At 38.9% G+C, this 11,854-nt stretch overlaps 1 long non-coding RNA gene across 1 annotated transcript; it reads right to left on the bottom strand.

The window, feature by feature from the left end:
* Positions 1-190: 190 nt before the first annotated feature.
* Positions 191-5,351, bottom strand: LOC121105632. The gene is made up of 3 exons (XR_005838232.1): positions 5,293-5,351; positions 3,394-3,543; positions 191-400 (listed from the first exon to the last, which is right to left on the bottom strand). It is a non-coding gene; the product is annotated as an uncharacterized LOC121105632 (long non-coding RNA).
* Positions 5,352-11,854: the final 6,503 nt, after the last annotated feature.

Genomic DNA, 11,854 nt, shown 5'->3' with positions numbered 1-11,854 from the left:
GCAGGCTGGTACTTTGGCCTCCAATGAACCAGGCTCCTCTTCAGTATTCAGACTTTTGCATTACTTTTTCTCACATCGACGCTGGGCTTGGCCATGTGACAAGAGTTGGCCAACTGGATATTATTAAGCATGAAGTGAGCCAAGACTTGATAAGCTTTTGCACATTGGCACTTACCCTCTTCCTTTCAGAGTGTGGTTTCTGTGTGGTGAGAAGCCCAACCTAGCCTTCTGCACATAGAGAAGTGAGAGTCTGGCCAACAACTCTACTGAGCACCTGGGAGACAACCAGCCTCAACTTGCAGTCCATGTAAGAAAGCCATATTGGGAGTGGATCTTCCAATCCCAGTTGAGTCACATGGAGAAGATGCCACACGGAGCAGAGACGAGCTGTCCCCAGGTCCTGCCAAAATTATGGAAGAGTAAACATATAAATGACTGTTATTGTTTTAACCCACCCCCAAAATTTTGAGTATGTTATGTATCATTAGATAAATAAAACGCATTCCCTCTACAATCCGACACACCCATTTCTTATGCTTTAGGACTCCTTCTGCATATTAGGTTTTCCATAATGTTGATTGAACTAATGAATGGCTTTTTCAAAATACTTTTTATTGATCATCTCATAATGCAACAGTTTACATCCAGATATTAATAGCCCTCAATTCTTGCTAGTTTCTGAATACATCACAGGTCAGTTTCTCTCCACTGTACATTCCTTAATTATGCATTAACTTATTTAGCTATTACGGTGGTAGGTGCTACAGTGACAAAGCTCGTTTTTCCCTTTTTAAGAGAATTAAATCAAAGTTGTGATATATGTCCATAAATGTAAAATAACAAGTCCAGTATTTATTGGTATTTTGTAGTATGAGAGATCAGCCAATATCAGAATAAAAATGAAGCTGCATTATTCTGAAGGGAGCCAAGATCTATAGAATTCTGGAAGCCGAAGTCCCTTAAGTTTACTAAATTTTTACTGACTTTACTAAAATTTATGTATTTTATAGTTTCCTCCTTCAACTTATGTGAGTACTTAAGAGTCTGAAAGAGTCTGAAAGAATGGTTTGAAAAAACAGCAAATTTCAGACTCTGGCAGTTATAAGCTGAACGTAATTAGTAATTGACTATTCACAAATTTATGGAACTAAAGACCCTCTGTCTTTCTCTGCCTGTTCCTAATAATAATTCTTAATAATTAGACATTGTTTTTAAAGGACAATTATAACCTTTTTAATGCTAGGCAAAGAAATTTTTGATGATTGAAGACAATGTATAATCACTAGGAAGTCTATTCACTTCTTCATAAGATTTGTAAAGGAAAGCTTAATTATGGTTTTCATCATCATCAACATCTATAAAACTAGACTACTGAAGGCTATATGAGACACTGTTTGCAATTTTTCATATAAATTAATTTAGATGTGAAGACCGCATCATTGTAATTATTGACAACATATATATAGAGTTGAAATTGTGGGGAAAACAGGCTATGTGAAAAGACAGGTTAATATAAGACAAAATAATTATACTATTGCCAGAATCTAGGAGGTCCAAATAGAGAACTAATTATTGAGGAATATTTAAACTTGGGTCAGCACTGAATATTCAGTTGCCAGGGAGTTGTTGGGTATTTAAGAGTCAATATCATGCACAGGTTTAATTTAGCATGGTTCCTAAGAATTTCGGCAATAATTTGGACTAAATCAGTCTTTCCTGTGTTAACAGGAAGCCAAAGTAAGGCTATACCTTTTCATCATTAAAACTTCTCATGGGTTTGTAATGTGATTGCTGTACTATGGACCTAGATAAAGAGTTAAGTTTGCCTCAGAGTGGGCATTTTAAATTGTACTCACTGGTCTCCCTTCATAGCAGCCTTTTGGAAAGGACATGATCCTACTCTGTACCATCTGAAATTCTAGCAGGCATTTCTTTCTCTTTTTTTGGTTTCTGAACTCTTTCTCTAATATAAAGGCACAGTTCCTCTTACCAGTGTCATTTCCATGTCTGCTCATTGACTTCAGCTATTTTAAATGAAGCTCATCCAGACAACAAATTCAGCAAGAACTCTAACAGGAGCGGAAATAACACTATGTCTTTCTCACTACTTTAACATGTACTGAGCAAAATTAAACTTGAACTTCCCTTCTGAGAAAGGAAATCAACATCTGACACACCGAACTTCTGGTTTAACCTAAACTTAATTATTTAGTAATTTTTCAAGGTAGTTGAAAAGTGGTGCTATCTTTCAGTCTCTTATAAATCTGTGAAATCTGCGTTAGTAGGAATGGGGTCTCACTCTCCTTTATCGACAGTCCCATGATATGGCTAAGGGCTCTTCAAACCCTGTGCCTTGAACTTAACATTCATGTATTAAGATAAAAAATAAAATTCTAGACCCAACTTCATTTTCATTCTACACTTTAAACATCTTAATTAAATTTGATAACCTGTTGTCCCCTGGGCATCCAAAGAACGAAGTCATAAATGGTAGACAAAACCAATCACACTTAACACAAGGAAGTTCAAAGTATCAAAAGCAACTAATAACCTACCATAATCATACTGAACTGGTCATTGGTGAAAACTAATGCTCATATAATTGATCTCCATTTTATGATGCAAAATTTGAATCAACAGGGAAAATTAAAAAGAGAGCCCAGAGTTGAAAAGGCTGGGCAATTGTTTTTGACCACACTTCTTGATTTCCACCTAAGAGGAAGTTTAATCTGTTTCATGAGATGGTTTATAATAAGAATATGGGAACTGGTCCTTAAAAAATAAGAAGTAAAAGTGGAAGAAAGGTGGGGCAAGGAAAAGTTTCCTATGATGAAGTTATGGAGCTAAAATACATAAACCTAACAAAGTTTAGAAAGCTCCAATACAGAGTTTACAACTTATATAAAATACTAGTCTTATTCTCTACTTTATCTAGAAATAAGCCAATATAAGAGTTGAATATACACTTTAACATCATCAAAAGAAATGGTAACATTTCTTTTTCTTTAAATTACCTGTATGTGTTGTTTGTTCAAATTGCTACTTAGTTTTCATATTTTTATAATTGATTTACTGTAAGAGCTTTTTGGGATATTACAGAAATTAGCTTTCATCTAACCAAATTGCAATTTTTTTGCCTGATATACTGTTTAACTTTTCAAAGTGATTGCTTTAACTACACAAAAGTTCCTCAAGGGTGTGACATCAGCAAAATGCCAAACTAGAAAGTTTCAATCCCTTACTCCATGAAAATATCAAAAAACAAGAAAGTGGCTGAATTAACCTTACAGTAGCTGTGAAAAACAGCCAAAGATCTACAGTAACCAAGTGAATTCCCAGTCAAGAAAAATTTACCTTAAAATTGATAGGAACTTTCATGGAAATTTTACTCACCATTTCCCTACTCCCTCCTGGCTCAGCAGTCTTCATCTAGAAGATATAGCAGCCAAATTCCCAGTTGCAGATTAAACTTACTGGCAATGTTCTACCCTTTTCTGGGGGCTTCATAAAGGACTAGTTGTCTCATCTAACTTGAATCTCAGACTAGGGGGAAAGCAGCAGTCACTGTTTGTGAAAGCTTCAGGAAGATTACATATACAGAGGCCCTTGGGGCAAAAGATGATAGGTGGGGACATACAATAGACCATCTAGGTCCCTGGGGAGAAGCTGGAATGAGACTCTTTGGGATATTAAGACATTCAAAAATAACCATGTATATGGAGGAATTGAGAGAGCCACACACAAGCCCAGGCAAGAGGTATTCTCAGAAAAGACCTGAGTGGACCTTAAGCTTTCATCTCAGGCTTATTCTTAAGCTCAGAACACACCCAACTGGTGAAGCACTGCACCGGTACAGGGCTGGTTTGCAAGGACTGGGAGAGGTTGCTATTTTTTTCAAATGCCCAATTTTCAAATAAAAATAATAAGGCATACAAAGAAACAAGAAAACATGGTCCATTCAAAGGAACAGTATAAATCTCCAGACATTCTCCTTGAGAAAGCACAGACATTGGATTTACTAGACAAAGACTTTAAACCAGTTTTTTAAAATATGTTCAAAGAGCTAAAGGAAGGGGAGGAGAGGAAGATGATGGCACAGTAGGAGGACTCTAGGCTCATCTCATCCCACAAACACAACTAGATAACAATCACATCATCCTAAATACACCAGAAATCGACCTGAAGACTGACAGAACAAACTCCACAACTAAAGGGAGAGAAGAGCCACACTGAAGAAGTTAGGAAGTGCAGGGATGTGGTTTAGGGGAGAAATGGATTGGGGTGCTGCAGAGGGGAGGGAACCATGGTCACAGAGAAGAGGGAGAGAGAGAGACAGAGAGACAGAGAGAGAGAGGAACACACAGGAGAATGCATAAGGAGAACATTTTCCTAAAGCTATTATCTTAGAAAATGAGAGGGGCTGAATTTCATGAGTTCTTGCTGGGATGGAGCTGTGATACCACTGCACTCCTCCTGGAGAGAAGGCAAGCAAACAACCCAGGGGCATATGGCTTGGGAACAGTGAACTGTGAAACACCTAAGGCACACAGCAGAGAGATTATTCACTATCCTAGGAGCGCTTCCCTGAGAGACAGCATTCACATAGACTCCTCCCCAGGAACAAAGGCTGGCTGGTGCCAATTCCCTTTCCTACCCCTCAGCATAAACACAGAACCACATGACAGAAGCAGCTCGGTGCCAGTCCTAACTTGGTTACACCAAGCCCCAAACCCTGTGCTCTGGTGGAACTGCCCTTCTCAGTCAAGCTTTTCTCATTCTCAGAGTGGCAGTCCCCGCCTCCAGAAGGCTAGCACAAACCCTTACCCTCTCCCAACCAGAGAGTTCTGCAGGGCCTCGGTTCTGGTGGAGTTAGTGTCAGGTCTCTTTTCACAAGCAGACCAGAGTACACCTAGTTAAAACTTGCCATATTTAGGCCAAGGAGCAAACACTGCCCACTGTGGGCAAAGAGAGCCTCTGCAGACAATTGCTCTGAAGGATAGAACAGACAGAACAAAAGAGCTGAGTTCACATACACACTGGAGACACTCCCTGAAGTGCCAGGCCCTAGGAATTACATGACTTCTTCATAAGGCCATCACTTTCAGGAGTAGGAGACATAACTAGCTTTTCTAACACAGAGAATAAGACAGAGACTTGGACAAAATGCCAAAATGGAGAAATTTATCCCAAATGAAGGAACAAAATAAGGCTATACAGCCAAAGATCTAAGCAAGACAGACAGAAGTAACATGCGTGATGGAGAATTTAAAGCAACAATCGTGGGCAACTCACGGCTCAGTTGGTTAAGTGTCTGCCTTCAGCTCAGGTCATGATCCCTGGGTCCTGGGGATAGAGTCCAGCATCAGGCTCCCTGCTCAGTGGGGAGTCTGCTTCTCCCTCTCCCTCTGCTGCTGCTCTCTCTGTCTCTCTCTGTTAAATAAATAAATAAATAAAATCTTTAAAAAAAATAAAGCAACTATCGGAAGATTACATGCTGGGCTTGAGAAAAGAATAGAAGACATCTTTTACCACAGAGATGAAAGAGTTAAAAAAGAATCAATCATAAATGAAGAATGCAGTAGATTAGATTGGAAACAGGTTAATACAATGAACAGCAGCCTGGGAGAAACAGAGGAATGAATTAGTGATATAGAGGACAAAATAATGGAAAATAATGGTGAAAAAGAAAAAAAATATTAAAAGTGGTGACACAAAAGAAAACAGTAACATACAAGGGGAAAAACCATAAGGCTAGCAGAACATTTCCTAACAGAAACATGGCAAGGCAGAAGGGAGTGGCATGATATATTCAAAGTGCTGACTGGGAAAAACCTGCAGCCAAGAACAGTCTATCCAGCAAGGATCTCATTCAGAATAGAAGGAGAGATAAATAGTTTCCCAGAGAAACAAAAACTAAAGGAGTTCATGACCACTAAACCAGCTCTGCAAGAAATATTAAATATTAAAGGGAACTCATTGAGTGCTAAGGAGAGATTAAAAGTGACAAAGACAAAGAATCAGAGAAAAGCTCCAGAAACAACTACAAAACAAGTAATGCAATGGCAATAAATAATCTATCAATAGTTACTTTGAATGTAAATGGACCAAATGCTCCAATCAAAAGACATAGCGTGTCAGAATAGATAAAAACGCAAAACCTATCTATATGCTGCCTATAGGAGACTCATTTTAGACCTAAAGGCACCTGCAGATGGAAAGTGAGGGGGCAGAGAAATATTTATGATACAAATGGATGCCCAAAGAAAGCTGGAATAGCACTATTTCTATCAGACAAACTAGACTTTAAAACAAGGATTATAAAAGGAGGCAAAGAAGGACATTATATAATCATAAAGAGGCCATCCAATAAGAATATACAACAATTGTAAATATTTATGCACCCAAATTGGGAGAACCTAAGTATATAAAACAATTAATAACAAACAAAAAGGAACTAATTGATAATGATAGAATAATAGTAGGTGACTTCTACACCCTACCTACATCAATGGGCAGATCATCCAAACAGGAAATCAACAAGGAAACAATGGCTTTGAACAACACACTGGACTAGATGGACTTAACAGATATATTCAGAACATTCCATCCTAAAACAGCAGAATACACATTCTTTTCAAGTACACATGGAACATTCTCCAGAATAGATCACATATGAGGTTACAAAACAGGCCTCAACTATTACAAAAAGACTGAAGTCATACCATGCACCTTTTCTGACCACAACACTATGAAATTAGAAGTCAGCAGCAAGAAAAATATTGGAAAGAGCACAAATACATGGAGACGAAACAACATGCTACTAAACAATGAATGGGTCAGCCAGGAAATCAAAGAAAAAATTTAAAAATACATGGAAAAAAATGAAAATGAAAACAGAACAGACCAAAACCTTTGGGATGAAACAAAAGTGGTCCTAAGAGGGGAGTATATAGCAATGCAGGCCTACCTCAAAAGCAAGGAAAATCTCAAATAAACAATCTAACCATACACCTAAAGGAGCTAGAAAAAGAGCAACAAATGAAGCCCGAAGCCAGCAGAAGGAATGGAATAATAAAGAAGAGAGCAGAAATCAATGACATAAAGGTAAAAACAAACAAACAAATAATAGATCAGATCAATGAAACCAGGAGCTGCTTCTTTGGAAAAAACAAACCAAAACTTAAGAAAATGATAAACCTCTAGCCAGACTTATCAAAAAGAAAAAAGAAATGACCCAAATAAATAAAATCACAAATGAGAGAGGAGAAGCAACAACCAACACCACAGAAATGCAAACATTTATAAGAGATTATGAAAAACTATATAACAAATTGGACAACCTGGAAGAAATGGACTAATTCCTAGACACATATAAACCACCAAAACTGAACCACGAAGAAATAGAAAGCTTGAATAGATCAATAACCAGCAAAGAAATTGAATAAGTAATCAAAAAACTCCCCAAAAACAAAAGTCCAGAAACTGATGTCTTCACAGATGAATTCTACCAAACATTTAAAGAGATTAAATTAAAGAGTTAGTATTTATTCTTTTCAAACTGTTCCAAAAATAGAAAAGGAAGGAAAACTTCCAAATTCATTCTATGAGGCCAGCATTACTCTGATTTCGAAACCAGATAAAGCCTCCACTAAAAAAGAGAACTACAGGCCAATATCCCTGATGAACATGAATGCAAAAGTTCTCAATAAAATACTAGCAAACAAAATATAACAATATATTAAAAAATCATTCACCACAATCAAGTGGAATTTCTTTCTGGGTTGCAGGGGTGGCTCAATATTTGCAAATCAATGTGATATACCATATTAATAAAAGGATAAGAACTATATGATAATTTCAATAAATGCAGAAAAAGCATTTGAGAAAGTACAACAGCCATTCATGATAAAAACCCTCAACAAAGTAGATTTAGAGGGAACATACCTCAACATTATGAAGTCCATTATGAAAATCCCACAGTTAAAATCATCCTCAATGGGAAAAAACTGAGAGCATTTCTTCTATGGTCCTTGTACCTACAAGATTAGGATGTCCGCTTTCACCACTTTTATTCAACATAGTACTGGAAGTCCTAGCCACAGCAATTAGACAATGAAAAAGAAATAAAATGCATCCAGATGGGCAAAGAAGAAATGAAACTTTCACTATTTGCAGATGACATTATACTCTATGTAGAAAACCCAAACAAATCCACCAAAAAATTGCTAAAACTGATAAACCAATTCAGTAAAGTTGCAGGATACAAAATCAATGCACAGAAATCTGTTGCATTTCTATACATCAATAACGAGGCAGCAGAAAGAGAAATTCAGGATTCAATGCCATTTACAATTGTACCCCAAACAATGAAATACCTAGGAATAAACTGAACCAAAGTGGTGAAAGAGAGAGAGAGAGGGAGAGAGAGCTAATGGAAAAGACAAAGAAATAAGAGAAATGAGGGAAATAAAAAAAATAAACAAAATGAGATTATCAACAGAGAGAAATTATAAAAAGGAACTAAACAGATATTCTAAAACTGAAAAATTTAACTTCATGGAAACATTCACTAGCAGGATTCAACAGCAGATTTAAGGAGCCAGAAGAATGAATCGTTTTTTTTTTAATAAGACAATTGAAATTATTAAGTCTAAAAACAAAAAAGAGAAAAGATGGCGGAGGAGTAGGGGACCTTTTTACAGCTGGTTCCCTGAGTCGACCTGGATATCTACCAGATCACCCTGAACACCCACGAAATCAGCCTGAGATGCAGGAAGATGCATCTGGATCTCTACAAACGAACATCTCCAGCGCTGAGTACTGAGGTAGGAAGCAAGGAGCCATGAATCCGTGCACAGATATCGGAAGATAAACAGAAGGGGGGAGGGAGCCGCCCGGCTCGGGCGCCGGGAAGCGGTAGCCACCTGCACTGGGGAGCGGGCTGGACTCACGGACCAGTAGCCGCAGGGGAAACCAGACTGAAAACCAGGGCTCTGGACTGCTCACTGGAACCAGACTGAAAACCGGCGCTCCGGAGCGTGCGCAAACCACGCTGCAACAGGGAGCTCGGGAGCGCGCAGGGGAACCATGGGCGGCTAGAGGGGTTAGAAGCGCAAAGGACAGAGACGTGTAGGCCCTGGAAGCGAGGGCTGGGAGAGCGGCTGTGGGGTGCACAACACAGGATGCTGTGGGGTTTTTAGCAGCACAGACGGAAACAGAGTTAAAGAGGCCAGAAGAGCTCAGCGGAGAGCAGACTGCGATCTCTCTGTTCTGAGACAGAGGCTAGGATACGGTCACTGCTGCTCTGACCCTCTGAAGTCACAGAAAGCTGCCAGGGAAAGCCTCCAGAGAACAAAAGCCCGGAAAAACCGGTTTGCACTGTGCCCATCTCCCCGCACCCCCCCCCCCAACACACACACAGGAGACAGGGAAATTCTGCCCAAACAGGGTTGCCTGAGTATCACCGCAGCAGGCCCCTCCCCCCAGAAGGCAGGCTGAAAAACCAAGAAGCCCACATCGCTAAGGTCCCTGTAAAACAAGTGCACATTGCCTGGGTCCTGGTCAATAATTTGGGCTCTGCGCATCCCCGCAACCACACCTCATCAGAATGACAAGGAGAAGGAACCCCCAACAAAGGAAAGAAACAGCGACTGTGGCCTCTGCCACAGAACTGATGCATATGGATATAACCAAATTGTCAGAAATGGAGTTCAGAGTAACAATGGTCAAGATGATGTGTAGGCTTGAAAAAAATTTTAATGAGAATATAGAATTTCTAAGGGCAGAAATGAGAGTGAATCTGGCAGAAATTAAGAATGCTATGAATCAAATGCAGTCTAAACTGGATGCTCTGACAGCCAGGGTAAACGAGACAGAAGAAGGAATTAGTGAATTGAGGATGAGATGATAGAAAAGAAGTAAAGAGAAGAAACATGGCTTAAAAAACTCCACTTTCAAGAAAAAAGACTACAGGAGATTACTGACTCAATGAAATGTTCCAATGTCAAAATCATTGGCATCCCCGAGGGGGTGGAGAAAGAGAGAGGTCAAGAAGAGATATTTGAACAAATTGTAGCTGAGAACTTCCCTAATCTGGCAAAGGAAACAAACATTCGTGTCCAAGAGACAGAGAGGACCCCTTCCAAGATCAATGAGAACAGACTGACACCATGACACATGATAGTACAATTCTCAAATCTTAGATGCAAGGAAATAATCTTGAAAGCGGCAAGGGGGAAGAAATTCCTCACGTACAGAGGGAGGAACATCAGAATAACGTCAGACCTGTCTACAGAGACCTGGCAGGCCAGGAAAGGTTGGCAATGTATTTTCAGAGCTCTAACTGAGAAGAACATGCAGCCAAGGATCCTTTATCCAGCAAGGCTGTCATTCAGAATGGATGGAGAGAAAAGGAGCTTCCAAGACTGGCAGAAACTGAAAGAATATGTGACTACCAAGCCAGCCCTACACAAAATATTAAGGGCGGTTCTATAAAAGTAAAAAGACCCCAAAAGTGACATAGAACAGAAATTTACGATCTATAGAAAGAAGGACTTCACAGGCAACATGACATCATTAAAATCGTCTCTCTCAATAATCACTCTCAATGTGAATGACCTAAATGCTCCCATAAAATGCCCCAGGGTTGCAGATTGGATAAAAAGACATGACCCGTCCATTTGCTGTCTACAAAAGACTAATTTTCAGCCTAAAGATACATCCAGACTGAAAGTGAAGGGATGGAAAACCATTTTTCACGCCAACGGACCTCAAGAGAAAGCTGGGGTAGCAATTCTCATATCAGACAGATTAGATTTTAAGCTAATGACTGTAGTTAGATATACAGAAGGACACTATATTCTTCTTAAAGGGTATATCCAACAAGAGAATCTAATAATTATAAATATCTATGCCCCCAACAGGGGAGCACTCAGCTACACAAGCCAACTCTTAATCAGAATAAAGAGACATATAAATAATAATACATTAATAGTAGTGGAACCTCAACACTCAACTCTCAGCAATAGACAGATCATCTAAGCAGAAAATCAACAAAGAAACGCGAACTTTGAATGACATACTGGGCCAGATGGACCTCATAGATATATATAGAACACTACACCCTAGAACAACAGAATACTCATTCTTTTCGAATGCACATGGAACTTTCTCTAGAATAGACCATATACTGGGTCACAAAACAGGTCTCAACCGATACCAAAAGACTGAGATTATTCCCTGCATATTCTCAGACCACATGCTTTGAAACTGGAACTCAATCACAGGGAAAAATTTGGAAGAAACTCTAACACTTGGAAACTAAGAACCATCCTGCTTAAGAATGATTGGGTAAACCAGGAAATTAAAGAAGAACTTAAGCAATTTATGGCAACCAATGAGAATGAAAACACATCAGTCCAAAACCTATGGGACACTGCAAAGGCAGTCCTAAGGGGAAAATACATAGGCATCCAAGCCTCACTCAAAAGAATAGAAAAATCTAAAATGCAGTCCTTATATTCTCATCTTAAGAAGCTGGAGATGGAACAGAAGAACAGGCCTAACCTATGCACGAAAAGACAAGTGATTAAGATTAGAGCATAGATCAATGAATTAGAAACCAGGAGCACAGTAGAGCAGATTAACAAAACTAGAAGCTGGTTCTTTGAAAGAATTAATAAGATTGATAAGCCACTGGCCAGACTTATTCAAAAGAATAGAGAAAGGACCCAAATTAATAAAATTATGAATGAAAGGGGAGAGCTCATGACCAACACCAAGGAAATAGAAAGAATCATTAGAAACTATTATCAACAACTATATGCCAATAAATTAAACAACCTGGAAGAAATGG

This window comes from Ursus maritimus, unplaced genomic scaffold, assembly GCF_017311325.1.
Source record: "Ursus maritimus isolate PB19 unplaced genomic scaffold, ASM1731132v1 scaffold_28, whole genome shotgun sequence".
Taxonomy (NCBI): Eukaryota; Metazoa; Chordata; class Mammalia; order Carnivora; family Ursidae; genus Ursus; species Ursus maritimus.
This window is presented reverse-complemented; position numbering and strand designations above follow the sequence as displayed.